This window comes from Xenopus laevis, chromosome 3L, assembly GCF_017654675.1.
Source record: "Xenopus laevis strain J_2021 chromosome 3L, Xenopus_laevis_v10.1, whole genome shotgun sequence".
Lineage (NCBI taxonomy): Eukaryota > Metazoa > Chordata > Amphibia > Anura > Pipidae > Xenopus > Xenopus laevis.
This window is the reverse complement of record NC_054375.1, coordinates 145,300,845-145,318,773: the sequence shown is the minus strand read 5'-3', so window position 1 is coordinate 145,318,773 and position 17,929 is coordinate 145,300,845. Positions and strand designations below refer to the sequence as shown.

The following is a 17,929-nucleotide window of genomic DNA, read 5'->3' as shown; positions in this document are numbered from 1 at the left end:
CCCACTAGTTACCAGGGCCAGCAAAAACGCTGCTCCTGGTAATTTTAAGAGCTGACTTTCCGGTTTTTAAACTGGAAATGCGGCTCTTCTAACATAGAGAGCTGAATTGCGCCCCTTGGATCCCTCCACCGACTTTGTGGACCCCCCATCAACCCCCTCTAGCACAAAAAAGATGAGTGCATGGGGGGGCTGCAGCAACAGCAAGCTGCCTCAGGCGGCGGAGGGGCCAGGACTGCCCCTGCCTATAGTGTGACTAATCAGAGGTTATTGTTTCCTATAGCCACCATCTAACACATGACCATACCCCTTGAGAAATACCGGTGATGGCTGTAGCCCCTGTGGAACCTTACTAAGCAAATACACAGATGTAGCTCAGTGGAGGCCAAACCAAACAGAAAATGTAAAAACTTTCTATCATTATGAAAATTAAATGAAAACGTCCCTGGGTGGGCTTGAACCACCAACCTTTCGGTTAACAGCCGAACGCGCTAACCGATTGCGCCACAGAGACAGCTGGTCGCAGCCATTGATATTATCTCTTCTGAAAGCACTGGGGCATTTGTTGTGCTGCAATTTCCTCTCATTCTCACTCTGGTCGTATCGCTCTTAGTTATTATCTGACTGATATGTTCACCCATTCAATTTTTGAATAAGCGAGTCTTACATCCTATGTACTGTATGCCGCGGGACATACATGTTAACAGGTATTTGTGAATGATCGATCTGTTTGGTAGGGAAACTCCACGATACGTCAAAATCAAGTGATCAAGCAGCACTGATAAAAAATGGGAGCGGATTCACTAGTCCACTTATAATTTGTAATGTAAGGCAAGTTCAGTGCGCTAGTAATGAAAAGCCATATTCTTGACTCTTAGTGGACATAAAACACCTGTAAATAATGTCATAGATATGCACCTGGACAGAGCCCGGATAGCTCAGTCGGTAGAGCATCAGACTTTTAATCTGAGGGTCCAGGGTTCAAGTCCCTGTTCGGGCGGTAGTCCTTTAGTTCTCCTTTAAGCCATTTGTTACCAATTCAGATGTGCTGTAATATCTACACAACAAGGAACTGCCACTGGATCAGATCACCATGGATGTTTTCTTTACCTAAGCAAGTAAAAGCTAAAAGTTTCTGAGAATAATCATCAGGTTTCTGATTATAATAAACGTAACCCTACTTAGCATTGCTTTGCTACAGACATTACAGGCATTTGAGTACTGCTTCCACTTGTGATATAAATATTATTATATTATAATAATAACGCTTCCTTGTGGGCTCCTTGCCAAACCCCTCAGTTTGCAGCCTAAAATTTGTACAGAAAATGTTAATTTATACATGTTGACAAGGTAAGAGCTGTTACTAATATATTAACTTGAAAAAAGTGTTAGCATGTGAAAAGAATGCCCCGTGTGAGGATCGAACTCACGACCTTCAGATTATGAGACTGACGCGGTACCTACTGCGCTAACGAGGCAGTTAAAGGCCACTGTTTTTGTCTTAATTAGAACACGCTATACTACTATATGTCATGTACAAAAGGGGGGTTGTGGGAGCACTCCTAAGGCTAAGTAAAAAAATATAATAGAAGTGCTACTGACTTGGCCAATTAATCAATGCAGATTCCCTGGTCCCGTGTCTCAGTAATTCAGAATATTGCAAGTGCGTGTGTTCACAAAGACAGGGGTTTTTAGTTACAACGTTATGGTCATAAAGATGATAAGCCACCGTAACTCACACAACCCCCCTTTTATACTACTATATGTACCATCAACAACTCTCTTCTTTTATATTAGAAGACAATATTTTGGAATTCCATTAAGAGTCATGTTATTGTGCCTTTTGTGTGTCTTCTCTTTTTAACTTGCTTGGTTTTGACCTTACTTTCATTGGATCCTTTAAACCATGTCTGACCAGCATTTTAACTTTTGTGGCATTTAATTTGTTATTTTAAAAAAAGAATAATGATAACAAAGAAAGCATCTAAGAACATCTGGCATAATGTTTTCTATAGAAATAAGGAAGCATGCCAAAACAGCGCCCAGTGTGAGGATTGAACAGCCTTCAGATTATAATGCCTCTACTTTGGTAATGAAGCAGGTAAAAATATTAATTCAAGCCTAGTATGAACATGGTATGCTATGGCATGTACCATCAATGAAAACCCTCAGCTTTAAGTGTAGAGAACTATATGTACAACTACAATTAAACCGCACCTGCTGTTTTGGCCAATAAGTCCTTGGGTGCACGTCCAGAGACCTGTTCACAAGGGTTCTCCACCATACAAATATTTTCTTCCAATAGACAGCACTCCAATAGTATTAAAACCGTCTTTATTGTTTGTAGGACAGCAGCACAAATGCAACGTTTCGAGCGGCACTCCACTCTTTGTCAAGCATGAAACAATCCACCACCACCTGACCTTAAATACCATGGAGCACAGTGCCCCCTGGTGTCACCACATATTTTAACAAGATATAAAACATTTTTTAAAAAAGTTACAAATTGTCACATGTATCACTTTATATCACATGGGTTAGTTATCTTCAAATGTATCCATATTATCATATCAGAAAAGGACTTATCTTGAATATGTCCATTGCTGGTTACAATCCCAGAAAAAAGATACAAAGTATCCATATAACAACCTATAAAAGATAAAATCACTTTAAAATCAGCAGCTATTTCAATAAAAATGGATTCAAATCGTATTCATGATTAAGTCCATTTAGGGACAGTGACCCTAGTCTCCATATCCATTGCGCCTCTTTGTAACTTTTTAAAAAAATGTTTTATATTAATTGCTGCCATAACTTGTCTAACAGATCATCATTTCTGCTGTGTTGTTATTTATGGTGTAATGAAACAAGTCCCAGATCATGTATGGCTTTTTTGTGTTTTAGAATTTGACTGGCAACTTGAATAAATATATGTTTGGAAGTGTCAAGTGACAGAATTATTTATAGATTATTATTATTTTTCCTAAATGAGTTTATGATGTGCTAACTTATTAAGCCAATCATATTATATTAATGAGCGTTAATGGGTGTTAACAGCATTTATATTTGGAATGCACATTTAAAAATAATACTTTAAGTAGAACTAAACTCCACTCCTGGCACAGCACAGTTTATTTTAGCTAAAGGGGGTTTAGTTGTCCTTTAATAAAATGTAAAGATGTTTCTGCCCGGTTTCGAACCGGGGACCTTTCGCGTGTGAGGCGAACGTGATAACCACTACACTACAGAAACTTGAGCTTGAAGCACATCTTTGACTATAATATACTTTCTAGTTAAGCTTCCCATATTTATATTAACTAGGGATGCACCGAATCCACTATTTTGCATTCGGCTGAACCCCAAATCCTTCGTGAAAGATTTGGCCGAATACCGAACGGAATCCGAACCCTAATTTGCATATGCAAATCAGGGGTGGGAAGGGGAAAACATTTTTTACTTCCTTGTTTTCTGACAAAAAGTCACGAGATTTACCTCCCGCCCCTAATTTGCATATGCAAATTAGGGTTCGGATTCGGTTCGGCCGGGCAGAAGGATTCGGCCGAATCCGAATCCTGCTGAAAAAGGCCGAATCCTGGCCGAATCCCGAACCGAATCGTGGATTCGGTGCATCCCTAATATTAACAGCTTTGTTAATTTCTTTGTATTTTCAGGTGTCTGATTTTCAAAATCCACCTCAGCTGGTCACTCAGCAGGTCCTTCACCCGCTGTCGATTTTTGACCAGAAATTATTACTTTATTGGAATCCTTAGATTCATCCTTTGATTTTCTCTGAAGCATTGGAGAATGGCACAGAGGGTGGGCTTATGGCAGTTGAATTTTGGCTCTTAAAAGGATTCTTTAATGATTTTTATGGTGTTGTTTTATTACTAAATTATACTGTGTACATTGCAAATAAGTCACTCTACCATTTAAAATGTTATTCTTAAACCAACAATTTTAGCTGTAATACTGTATGTTACAATGGAAATGTTATCAGATAATCTAATGTAAATACTTAATATAACTGGAGGAATAGTGGTTGGGGTGAGCCTGACTTGGATTTTTACTATTGACTGCTATTCTCATATCTACTATGGGAGTATTATTAACAATGCAGGTGTCAGGGAACTGATATCTTGTTACCTTCCCATTGTTCTGTAGATGGGCTGCTGAGGGATAAGGGAGGGAGTAAATAATGCTACAACTTGCAGTCAGGGGTGCTGTGCCAATGAGAAACTCACCTTAGGTGAGGTGGCAGTGCCCCACTAGTTACCAGGGCCAGCAAAAACGCTGCTCCTGGTAATTTTAAGAGCTGACTTTCCGGTTTTTAAACTGGAAATGCGGCTCTTCTAACATAGAGAGCTGAATTGCGCCCCTTGGATCCCTCCACCGACTTTGTGGTCCCCCCATCAACCCCCTCTGGCACAAAAAAGATGAGTGCATGGGGGGGCTGCAGCAACAGCAAACTGCCTCAGGCGGTGGAGGGGCCAGGACTGCCCCTGCCTATAGTGTGACTGATCAGAGGTTATTGTTTCCTATAGCCACCATCTAACACATGACCATACCCCTTGAGACATACCTGGTCAACTGTGATGGTTTTGGCCCCTGTGGAACCTTACTAAGCACATACAAGGATGTAGCTCAGTGGAGGCCAAACCAAACCTACAATTTAAAATTGCTCCATCTTTATAATGATAAAACCAAAACGTCCCTGGGTGGGCTTGAACCACCAACCTTTCGGTTAACAGCCGAACGCGCTAACCGATTGCGCCACAGAGACAGCTGGTTGTGCATGCTGATATTATCTCTTTTGAAAGCACTGGGGCATTTGTTGTGCTGCAGTTTCCTCTCATTCTCACTCTGGTCGTATCGTTCTTAGTTATTATCTGACTGATATGTTCACCCATTCAATTTTTGAATAAGCGAGTCTTACATCCTATGTACTGTATGCCGCGGGACATACATGTAGGTAGGGAAGGGTAGGGAAACTCCACGCTAAGTCAAAATCAAGTGATCAAGCAGCACTGATAAAAAAAGGAGCGGATTCACTAGTCCACGTATAATTTGTAATGTAAGGCAAGTTCAGTGCGCTATTAATGAAAAGCCTTATTCCTCCGTTCCTAATGAAAAAGAATACACTAAATAGTGTATTAACTTCTATAGATGCAAAGTTGGAACTACTCTCAAGAGAGGTAGAGTTCAAGTATGTAGTATAGAAGTGTTCTTTCTGCAATCTGACCTATTCTTGCCGTGTTCCCTGCAGAATAAATCACATATGGTGAAGTACCATCAGGATTTTATTCTAAGAGCTCCGCGCTCGTCTGTACTTACCGGAACACTTACTATTAAGCCACAAAACGTATAATCAGGTGGTCTTGCTGGTGCTGTTTCGATGGATTCTCTACTGTCAATTCCTCCTACGTTGCTGGTGGGCCTGTGTAGGGCTTCCAGTATGGTTTCCAATCCCCGTGGCAGAAGCTTCGATCAGTTTTACACACATATAACAGCAGTGTCGGACTGGGGCACCTGGGGCCCACCAGAGAACCTGATCTGAAGGGCCCCTCCATATACTGACGAAACCCCACAAGGGATAAAAAGGGAAATGCATACCAAAGTGAACATTTTTAATTGTATACTATTAAATAAGATTTGTGGGAATGTGATTCTGGACCTTAGATTGTAAGCTCCAATGGGACAAGGAGTGATGGGCATGTGATAGGGCCTTCTGATGGTAAGCTTCACTGGGGAAGGGACCAGTAGGAATGTGATAGGATAGGGGCCTTACATTGTAAGTTCACTGAGGCAATAACTGATGTGATGTGAATAAGATAGGGAGTAAGCACAATGGGCAGGGACTGATCAAAATGTGATAACACCTGGTATGCAAAGTCCACACAACTGAAGATTGAAAGACAGCCCATGTGCAAATAAAGTAGTAAAATTATATTATAAACAAATCTTGTAAACGCCATTTGCTTTATGAATTGCATTACATTTAATCAGCTGGTAATTCATTAATTGATTAAAAATGTGTTATCTACATTAATCAAGTAAAAAAATCATTGAGCATTTCATTTATTTTATAATTTTTATAATTTTTTTATAATTTTTATTTCATGTTCAGATTAAAAAAAAAGGTCATTGTCGGTTATGGGTATAATTAAGGCCAACAAAGTTCATACTCCTTGCCCTGCCCCCGCAACCCCCAAGGGTTATTAAGGCCGACATACATAGTCCAAGTCCCCCCAACACCCTGCCTTAAATCATTTGCTCACCAGGCAGCACTGTAGTATAAATTGATATGCTCCAATAAAACTGGACTGGCAGAGGGGAGAAGAGGGACTGAATAGGCACTCGTCACATTCGGACATCATCAGCCCAACCACTTGCCCAGACGTGAAAGTGAATGCAGCCACAGCCAGTATCCACTGCATCAGCAGTACCGATCGCTCTCTGACGTATGGCGCCTCTCTCTTCCCCCCCACGTGAACGCTGTGACGGTGATGTAATCAACAGGTGCGCACTGTCGCACAGGGGAAAGGGAAACATGCGCGCGGCCACATCGAACAGGCAGGCCCAGCAGACCGAGTCAGAGAGCGGAGCAGCCTTGCCACCAGTTTGGTACTAGCCAGGCAACCCCCATATAGTAGCGGCAGCGTTGCGGGACCCATTACGATTAGTTTGGAAGCGCAAATACAGTGCGCAAACCGGAGCCCTGACAATAAATAGATCAGAGAGTGGACTCAGATGGGGCCCACAAGGACTGGGGCCCACCGGGATATTTCCCGGTTTCCCGGCGGGCCAGTCCGACCCTGTATAACAGATATTCATTTGGCTTAATATTTTTTGTGTTAAATAATAATTTTATCCTGTAATTAATAGCCCAACGTGTTTTGTATGCTTGATACTTCATCAGGGGCATTACCCATATTGCACTGCCATGCTCCTTATCCAGTCAATCCTGTTTACAATTAATTTACATAATTGATTCATTTACAATGGCAGGTTAAGGAAAACCATTAAAAAACAATTAAAAACTATACAAAATTTCTTTATACTGATAATAAATGAGTAATGTTAAAACATCAAGGTTTAATAACATCTAATCATTTCAAAAATATTTTAAATCTATTTCGATATTTAGGCCATATTTTAGGGCTTTTTTTTGGATTATTCCTATAAAAGGAATGGAGGTGGGCTCTGAAAGTACTGATTCTATTTTTGCAGATGATACTAAATTGTGCAGAATAGTGATGGGCGAATTTATTCGGCAGGCGAGAATTGCCGCCAGCGAATACATTCGTGAAGCCGCCGCAAATTTGCGCCGGCATCCAAAAAATGGACGCCGGCATCAAAAATGAGCGGATCTCTCCGTGTATGGCCACCTTAATTCTGGGCAGTGTCATTCTGTGGCTACTAAAGCAAATAAAGTTCTGTCTTGCATAAAAAAGGGCATTAACTCAAGGGATGAAAACATAATTATGCCTCTTTATAGGTCCCTGGTGAGGCCTCATCTGGAGTATGGGGGGCAGTTTTGGACTCCAGTCCTTAAGAGGGATATAAATGAGCTGGAGAGAGTGCAGAGACTAAGTGCAACACTCAATGCAATTGGATGAAACCCATCTTCTATGGGTGTTTTGTTTGTGTCACCCTTTTTCTTCTTTGGGGCTACCAATAAAACATTTTCCATTACTTTCAAGCTTTGTAGACTGTGATGATAAATGAATATGGAATCTTTTACTTTGTGTCTGAATGTGCTGAATTGCATCGGAGTCACTTAGTATACTGCCACACACATGCCCTGCATAGTTAGAGGACTCCTATCTTTTCAAAAGAAAAAAGGGGCTCTCATTTGGCCAGTTTCTTAAAAACATCTGTGATTATTTAAAATATCAGTGAAAAAACACTATTTTTCACTGCACAGATTGGACTATTTCAAACTTTTAAAGTTCCCCTTGGCTAGTTTTGGGTTGGTGATGTAGCTGACTTTGGCTGTTTTTAAAAATTACAATGGCAACCCTGTTGTCACCTTTTTTCAGCTTTGGGCAGGCCCGGACTGGCAATCTGTAGGTTCTGGCAAGTGCCAGAGGGGCTGCTATCAGGTGCCATAGAAAGTTACTATTTAGAGGGCTGATGGGGTCTGTTTGGGCCTCTGTGTACTTTTAATGCCTGGGCCTATTTTGACTGCCAGACCAGACATGGCTTTGGGGCTACGATTAAAACAATTTCCCTTACTTTTAAGCTTTCTACAGTGTGATAAATGAATATATGGCATGGCATATAGAAAGAGCAATTTCACTCAGTAACTGTCACACACACATGCCCTCCCTGTATACATTGTTAGAGCACTCCCTATCATTCCAAAGGAAAAAAAGTGTTCACATTTTGCCAGTTTCTGTACTTTTTTACATTAGCTCTGGTTGACTGGTAATGGTATGTACTACTACTCTCAGTCTATATTGCTGTTGAACCAAAAAGTACCATCTGTAGTTTATTAATAATAGCTTACTAACACAGGCTCAACTATTAATAATTAATCTGAACACATAATATCTGGGTGCTTTGTAGGCAGGATGACCCCAAACTGCCGGCGCAGCCTGCGCCTCAGCCGCTCCATAATACTCTGACGGAGTGCCTGGATACCTAGGAGGGATATTGTCATATCCCACCTGGAGCAGGTACCTGATGAAGTACCTCACCTCCTCCTCTTGCATCATCCCAGGTCCTACCAAAGCCATGTCTTGCAAGTTTTGGAATGCTACAAGTGGAAGGGCAGGGCATTTATATTGGTGTCGCCCATTTTTGATGCGCGTACGATGCACTCACCACGTGATGCACACCCACGTGCGCGCATTGAGTTTACCGTGCGGCGCCACATTTCGACGTGAAGGCGCCAAAATTGACAAATTGACTACTGTAACACTCAAATACATTGATTTTTTTTTTTTTATAAATTTTAATATTAATGTTACACTATATTTGCTAACCAGGCACTATTAGAAGTAACATTATTAGAATTAAAATTAGAATTAGAAGAAGAGGTAGACCCAAACCATAAAAAATGAACCAGAAAATGCAGCATTATTAGAAGCCACATCATTTTAGGAGCCTTGGCAGACCCAATCCAGAAGAAATTAGACAATGTTATGGCAGCAGTAGCATCAACGTAGAATTAAAATTACAATTAGAAGAGGTAGGCCTCAACCATAAAAAATTAACCAGAAAATGCAGCAATATTGGAAGTCACATAATTTTTAGGAGCCTCGGCAGACCCAATCCAGAAGAAATTATGCATGCGGCAAATAATTTGATGACTCTGCTATTGAATTGAGTGTCCCTAAAATCCATTATATTTTTTTAGTTGCACGTTTCACATAATGCAAGCTTTCAATACAAGTATAATATTACACAACATTAGCATTAGTTGTAGAGTTTGAAGAGATTGTTAAAAGAACAGTAACATCAAAAAATATAAGTGTTTTAAAGTAATGAAAATATCATGCAGTGTTGCCTTGCACTGGTAAAACTGATGTGTTTGCTTCAGAAACACTACTATAGTTCATATAAACAAGCTGCTGTGTAGCAATGGGGGGCAGCCATTCAAAGGAGAAAATGTTCAGGTTACACAGCAGATAGCTAATAAGCTCTGTCTGTCTAATGGTCTTATCCATTAGTTAACCTGTGCCATATAGCTGTTTTTCAATTTCCGCCATTGCTCCACAGCAGCTTGTTCATATGAACTATAGTAGTGTTTCTGAAGCAAACACATCAGTTTTACCAGTGCAGGGCAAAAGTACATTATATTTTCATTACTATAAAACACTTACATTTTTTGGTGTTACTGTTCCTTTAATCTGTTATTTGTATGATGACTGAGGCAGCAGGACTTTTGGCCGCAGTCGTTTCAGGGGTAGTAATAATAATGTGACTACATTTGCCAACCAAGCAGCAGCATTGGAATCAACTGTATTAGAGCCAGAAGAATTAAGGGGTCAGTTTACTAAAGCGCTGTAAAAATATGCGCACAAAATAAAGACTAATTTGTTTACTTTGTTTACTAACCTGCGGTAAATATAAATTTGCGAATGTTCTTAAGCAAAAATAAGTTTTCGCTACGCTACGTACACATTAATGGCTGGTTTACTAAACAGCGAGATGTGCAAAAGACAAAATTTACGCAAGAATATTTGCAAAATTTACCGCCACCTATGTAGTGGTATTATTTGGGGGAAGGAAAGGAGAAAAAAATAAAAACCCTCAACTAAATCCCCTCAGCAGAAGTGTGTACCCACAAAGAATACACACACCAGCACAGACAAAGACAAAGACAGTTAACCCTTACAAGGGCTATTGGGTGGTGAGCAGGCAATCAGAAGAGGGAAAACAGTAAACTGAAATCCACAACCTCCACTTGCAAAAGCTCACTATACAAACTCCTCTAGCTAAATCACACACAAATCTCTCACTATCCTGCTCTCTCTAACCTCTACCAAAAACGCACTGAGTAATGGCCGCCTCTGCAGCTCCTTATATAGACTGTGGGAGGGCTCACATCTATTGGCTGCTGTGGCTGACGTTCCGTTTGTCGCGTGTCCTTTTTTTTTTGCAAAAAACATTTGCCCACGGCAAAACTCGGAAATTTGAAGTGAATTTAACTATGGCAAATTTATTCACCCTTCACTAGTGGTGAATAAAGGCACTTTAGCAGCAGTTAAACTGGCCATGGATGTTGAGATTTTTAAAAGATCCGATCATCATCGTGAGACCATGATTATCTCAAAACGATCGTACGAATTGACCATCAATTAAAAAGACCATTTGCCAGGAAAACAAAGGGGAGCTGCCTGCTTGGCCCTGCAGACATAGATAGATTGCACTGGGACCGACAAAGATTTTTTGACCTGGCCGATCAATTTCCTGACAGATGTCGGCCGAAAAATCGTAAGATGTGCGATCGTTCGAATACCACTAACCGCACGATAATTTCGAAGGATTGGTCTTCTCTAAAATCGGTCGTTCGCCAAGAAGAATCGTCGCGTCTATGGGGAGCTTCAGTGGCGTAACTAGATATTACTGGGCCCCACAGCAAATTATTTTTCAGGCCCCCAAAATGTATATAGGTTGACTTGTTTCTCCAATATTTATTGAAATTGTATATGAATTAGGGCCTCGTGGGGCCCCTATACCTCCTGGGCCCCCCTGCAGCCGCAGGGTCTGCTTCCTCTATAGTTATGCCCCTGGGGAGCTTAATTCTTCATCTTGTTGTGTCAGTTCCCTTCCTTTAAACTGATTGTTTTGCAGATCAAGGGATTACAATAGCAGATTGTCTACGTTACTAAAGGGTTAATATACCAGCGGAAACTTCTTGTAGTACTAGTGGAGGAGGAGGCTGGGAAATGTACTGAGCTTTCCGATTTCCCAAATTGTCCCACTTACTAAGAGGACAATTCAATAACAGTTATATATAGTAGGTTATCAGCAGAGTTCATCAAAAAGTTCCTGTTTTTGCACAGGAGAGAAATGACTGGAATGAGCTTAGAAAGACTTATTATTGTTGTTAAAAGTTATACTTTATATTTATATAATTATATTGATTCTATATATGTATATGGCCAGCAGATCACCACGCATTTTTTAAAGGGGTTGTTCACCTTTGTGATAACTTTTAGTGATATTTAGTAGGGATGCACCGAATCCACTATTTGGGATTTGGCTGAATCCCCGAATCCTTGGTGAAAGATTTGGCCGAATACCGAACCAAATCCGAATCCTAATTTGCATATGCAAATTAGGGACAGGAAAGGAAAAAGTGGAAAAAAATCTTCTTTTCTGACGAAAAGTCACGTTTTTTCCCTACCCGCCCCTAATTTACATATGCAAATTAGGATTCGGATTCGGTTCGGCCAGGAACAAGAATTCGGCAGAATCCGAATCCTGCTGAAAAAGGCCGAATCCTGAACCGAATCCTGGATTCGGTGCATCCCTAATTCTGAGACAATTTGCAATTGCTTTTCATTTGATATTAGTTGTGTTTTTTTAGTTATTTAGCTTTTTATTCAGCAGCACCGATTTGAATAAGAAACTGGAATATAAATATGAAAGGGCCTGAATAGAACAGTTTTGCAGGGAGCATTTTAACTTTTGTGGTTTACCTGTTAACATGTATGTCCTGCAGCATACAGTACATACAGTACATACAGTACATACAGTACATACAGTACACATATATACATACAGTACATACAGTACATACAGTACATATAGTACATACAGTACATACAGTACACATATATACATACAGTACATACAGTACATACAGTACATACAGTACATACAGTACATACAGTACACATATATACATACAGTACATACAGTACATACAGTACATACAGTACATACAGTACACATGTATACATACAGTACATCAGTCAATAGTAACTAAGAGCGATACTACCAGAGTTAAAGGAAATTGAGGCAAAGCAAAGTATAAATTCTGATGTCTCTGTGGCGCAATCGGTTAGCGCGTTCAGCTGTTGATCGAACGGTTGGTGGTTCAAGCCCACCCAGGGAAGTTTTAGTTTTATTATTATAATGATGGAGCAATTTTAAATTGTCTGTTTGGTTTGGCCTCCACTGAGATCTATCTGTGTATTTGCTTAGTAAGGTTCCACAGGGGCCATAGCCATCACAGTCGACCAGGTATGTCTCAAGGTGTATTGTCATGCCTTAGATCAGTGATCCCCAACCAGTGGCTCATGAGAAACATGTTCCTCACCAACCCCTTGGATGTTGCTCCCAGTGGCCTCAAAGCAGGAGCTTATTATTGAATTCCAGGCCTGAAGGCAAGTTTTGGTTATATAAAAAACAGGTGCCAAACAGAGCCTCAATGTAGGTTGACAATCCACATAGGTGCTACCAAATGGCCACTTACAGCACTTATTTGGCAACCCAAGAACAAGAGGGTGCACATAAGTAACAAGTAAGAAAGTGCACATAGTAAAAAGAGCAGAGACAGTAAAGGAATTGTTCAGTGTGGAAATAAAAACTGTGCAAATAGATAGGCTGTGCAAAATAAAAAATGTTTTATGTAATGTATAAAAGCTGGAGTGACATAATAGCCAGATCACTACTTGCTGCTTTTCAGCTCTCTAACTCTGAGTTAGTCAGCGACTTGAAGGGGGGCCACATGGGACATATCTGTTCAGTGAGTTTGTAATTGATCCTCAGCATTCAGCTCAGATTCAAAAGCAACAGTTATGACCCATGCGCCCCCCTCAAGTCTCTGATTGGTTACTGCCTGGTAACCAATCAGTGGAAACCAAGAGAGCTGAAAAGCAGTAAGTAGTGTTCTGGCTATTATGTTACACATCCAGTCACTCCAGCCTTTATACATTACATTTTTTGCTTACTAACTATATAAGATACATTTTTTATTTTGCACAACCTATCTATTCACCAGTTTTTATTTTTAAACTGTGAAATAACAGGACTCGTAGTGGAAAAAGCATAATCTGACATAACAAACCTGTAAATCATGTCATGGGTTGAAGCATGATCAGAGCCCGGATAGCTCAGTCGGTAGAGCATCAGACTTTTAATCTGAGGGTCCAGGGTTCAAGTCCCTGTTCGGGCGCTAGTTCTTTAGTTCCCCTTTAAGCCATTTGTGACCAATTCAGATGTGCTGTAATAGTTCTTACCTCGTTGGCATGTAGAAATTAACATTTTCCGTACAGATTATGAATTGCAAACTGACAGGTTTGGCAAGGAGCCCTCAGAGAATCAAAACGTGGGTTTTGACAAAATTCTATGAAAATATTGCACTGCAATGAATAATCTAGAAATCTAGTTTTTAAAAATATGTTTTACACTTTATAACCCGTGAAAGATCTTTTGTTTGTTTATTTTCTAATTTCATTGTCAGAGATACTGTGAAGAATATTTTTCTGCTACGAGTAATGTAATAAACATGTAACGTTATTTTGGGCTATATGGGCCATCGGGGTTAATTACTAGCGAGTGCACTAGAGCGCGGGTTACACGTGACTTTAACACTTCAGGCTAGGGCCTTCGCTAAATGGAAGCTTCAAGGTGTGGTGTAGTATAACTACAACTCCCACAGGCTACTGTGCAATAAAACAGGAAAATAATGGGCGCCAGGAGGTTCTTGCAGTAAAACAGAATGATCCACAAGGTACGTACATTGGTACAGAGGCATTTGCAGAATATATGTAGGCACAAACATAGCTCACACAGAGTTTCAGAGGTAGGTTTAGGTGCATTCCCTATGGCTGTAGTCAAGACAATACAGCACCTCCAGGCAGAAATACCTCACACTTTGTCTGGATCTCATCCAGTGGAGGGGTCAGGGAGGAGAACTTAAAGAATGAAACCCTATCCACTGTGGTCCCTTCACTGAAGGCAAATCTTCCAGCCTGGGAAGCTACTCCCTGTTACATCTCCTTGTTGGAGCACAAAGCTGCTCTTTCCCTTTTACCTCTCTGCCTTATTTTCTGAGAGAGTTTATAACAATTATATTACTACCACTTACTAGCCTCATTCACAGGGTCCCTGCTCCCCATCTTATCCCTCTAGAGGTACTGGTCCCTCTAGAGCACATGGCTTTTCTGGGCCTTGCTGTACCCAGGCTTCCCTGGATATGCCCAGCTGGATCAGCATCCAGCAGCCAAAGAGGAAGATCCAACCTTTCTCCCTCACTAAACCAGAGTGTGACAGGATGTGGTCACAGCTCCTCCTGGCCAATAGCACAACTATGCAAATAACATCTAGCTACATGGCCTCTGCCCAGCAACTAGGGAGATCAGGAAGTATAGGGAATTAAATCCACGGGGACACATTACCCCTATGGGTCCCTAAAACATATAAAAGAACTGTCACTTAATAAGGGGGCAATTTACTAACACCATAGTGGTGGTGAATAAAGGCACTTTTGCAGCAGTAATTCTGCACCTTGTGCTATCAGTTCCCTTTTTTTAACTGATTGTTTTGGATGGGAGCAAGAAATTTCAATATGGGAGATAGCTCGAAAGTATAGTATCCCAAAACGCTCCGCCCGCTTGGCTCAGGAAAAAGGGTGCAACTTTCCTCGATCAGGTCACCAGTATCCTGATATCTGTAACTTGATTTGTAAAGAAATGTGGAGAGCACTCTGCAAGCAAATATGCTGTGGTTATCTTTTTATTGCTTGACTACTTGTACACGACATGTTTCGGGCCTATATGCCCTTTATCAAGTTATCACTTGATAAAGGGCATATAGGCCCGAAACATGTCGTGTACAAGTAGTCAAGCAATAAAAAGATAACCACAGCATATTTGCTTGCAGAGTGCTCTCCTCATTTCTTTACAAATCAAATGGGAGATAGCTCATAGTACAAGTTGATCCAGGGACTGGTCCGATTGCCATTTTGGAGTCAGGAAGGAATTTTTTCCCCCCTTTGAGGCAAATTGGAGAGGCTTCGGAGGAAGTGCCGGGGGATCCGGCAAGAAACGCGTAAGTCAGACAGCCTTGTATATCCACCGCTATAATCCACAACCGTATGTGTGTTTAAATAAAGCCTACTTTTTGCATTGATACCGTGGTCTGTGTGCCGTGTCCTGGATCAATGTGTCTTTTTTCAACCTTACTTACTATGTACTTACTATATATGTTTCTAAATGGTTAATATACCAGTGAAGTACCAGTGGAGGTGGGGCTGGGAAATGTTCTGAGCCTTCCCATTTCCCAAATAGTCCCACTAAGGGCCCACAGGTGTTTGTTGGTGCGGTCCCCTGCATTGCGCTTTCTTCTGTTCAGCCGCATGGGAGCACAGGAGTAGACGCACTGAATTATTTTCAATGGGGCTGTACACACAGACAGACGTATGCGCTGAACTCAGGTAAAGTGCAACATGCTGCATCCCAACCTGGATTTGACACTTACATGCGTCTGTGTGAGTACAGCCCATTGACAAAAATTCAGTGCGTCTACTCCTGCGCTCCCATGCGGCTGAATGGAAGAAAGCGCAATGCAGGGGAGTGCACAAACGCCCATGTGTAAGAGCACTTACTAAGAGGACAATTTACTAAGATTTATATACAGTAGGGGCTCAGCATAGATACTATCAAAAAGTACCAATTCACAGGAGAGAAATGACTAGGAATGAGCTTGGAAAGACTATATTCATACAAGTTATACTAACATATATTTATAACGTGTATAAATATTTACATATAATTATATCAACTCCAATTTGACCAACTTGTTTACCTGCTTTAAGTGGTGGGACAGTTATTTTACATATTTAACTGAAATGTTATAAAATTTAAAACATATTTTTAAAAACTGGATTTCTAGATTTTTCATAGAATTTTGTCAAAATCCACATTTTGCTTCCTTGTGGGCTCCTTGCCAAACCCCTCAGTTTGCAGCCTATAATCTGTACAGAAAATGTTCATTTATACATGTTGACGAGGTAAGAGCTGATAGACAACATTCCGGAAAACGTCTGGGCAACAAATGAAGATTATGGAACCATAATAAAAATAATAATAATAATAATATATAATATAATAATAAAACAGGTGTAAGCAGTACTCAAATGTCTATAATGTCTGTATCACAGAAAGGATAACTATTAATGTTACTAATATATTATCTTGAAAAAAGTGGAAGCATGTCAAAAGAATGCCCCGTGTGAGGATCGAACTCACGACCTTCAGATTATGAGACTGACGCGCTACCTACTGCGCTAACGAGGCAGTTATGAGCTAAAACCTCATTTTAGTGTGAACATGGTAAATTACTGCATGCACAATTAAAGACAACCCTCTGCTTTTAGTTTATAGAACTATATGTAAGCAGCCAGTAGCAGATAAACATTGTGACATGGTTTGTATGATAAAACCCTCAGCTAGAGATGGCAGATTTGGTTTCACCATTATCACCTCCACCCCCATAGAGACATAATTATATGATTCCTCAGGGTGAGAAATACTAGGTCTATCCAATACATCTATTTAACAAATGTGCATTTGATTTAATGATCTGGTGTTTGGTTGCTGGCCAGACCTCATTAATAAAACTGATGCCACCATTGCTATCGTGATTCTTCTTTAAGAACAAATACACTAAAAAATGTGTTCCATTATATGTAATGGTGCAAGTAGGGTTCCCACCTGGCCAGTGTTTTACCGGAATGGCTGGTAAAAATGATGGTTGATCTGAATTTTATTAAAGGGCATGTAAAGTCAAAAAAATAAAATCCCATTTTTATTTTTTTTAATGAAAAAGAAACCTATATCCAATATACTTTAATTAAAAAATGTGTACCGTTTTTATAAGAAACCTGACTGTATTCAGTGAAATTCTTCCTTCATTTATTGCTGTGGATAGCAATTGTCAGACGGTCCCTAACTGCTCTGCAGTGAAAAAATCATACTTATGAACAGCAGGGGGAGCCCCCGCCTTACTTCCCAGCCATGCAGAACTCAAGCAGCTTTGTTTATGACGATCCCTAAGCAGCCCAGACCTCACTGAGCATGTGCACAGTCTTAGTCTTGCAAAGATGTATAACAAAGTTACAAGATGACAGCCCCCTGTGGCCAACTTTGAAAGCATAAATCATTTGTTTGATTAGGCTCGTGGTGCAGTAAGTTCATGTTTATATTTAGTATACAAAATACAGCATTTCTAGCCTTATTCTTTTTTAGACTTTACATGCCCTTTAATAGGGAAAAAAGATAAATATATAGGAAGGCCGGTATTTTTTTCCAGAAAAGGTGGCAACCCTAGGTGCAAGTAATTTGGATGAGTTGCTGCTATAACTTGATCACCATTTGTGCTGTGCCATTATGAGTTGTGTAGTGAAAGTTTTAATGATTACCAATAAGAACCATACTAGCTGGGCAACACTTGGCAAATTGGAAACAGTTCT

The 17,929-nt window shown here is 40.4% G+C and overlaps 1 protein-coding gene and 8 non-coding genes across 9 annotated transcripts in view; 4 read left to right on the top strand and 5 right to left on the bottom strand.

Annotated features, from left to right (window-relative positions):
• The window catches only part of LOC108710640 (hepatic lectin), a 77,191-nt gene that overhangs the window by 33,641 nt on the left and 25,621 nt on the right, over positions 1-17,929 (top strand). The gene's annotated exons all lie outside the window — the stretch shown is intronic.
• trnan-guu lies at positions 438-511 on the bottom strand. The gene has a single exon. It is a non-coding gene; the product is annotated as a tRNA-Asn (tRNA).
• trnak-uuu lies at positions 925-997 on the top strand. The gene has a single exon. It is a non-coding gene; the product is annotated as a tRNA-Lys (tRNA).
• Positions 1,403-1,475, bottom strand: trnam-cau. Its single transcript has one exon. It is a non-coding gene; the product is annotated as a tRNA-Met (tRNA).
• Positions 3,177-3,249, bottom strand: trnav-cac. Its single transcript has one exon. It is a non-coding gene; the product is annotated as a tRNA-Val (tRNA).
• trnan-guu lies at positions 4,704-4,777 on the bottom strand. The gene has a single exon. It is a non-coding gene; the product is annotated as a tRNA-Asn (tRNA).
• trnan-guu lies at positions 12,496-12,569 on the top strand. Its single transcript has one exon. It is a non-coding gene; the product is annotated as a tRNA-Asn (tRNA).
• Positions 13,558-13,630, top strand: trnak-uuu. Its single transcript has one exon. It is a non-coding gene; the product is annotated as a tRNA-Lys (tRNA).
• On the bottom strand, positions 16,682-16,754 carry trnam-cau. Its single transcript has one exon. It is a non-coding gene; the product is annotated as a tRNA-Met (tRNA).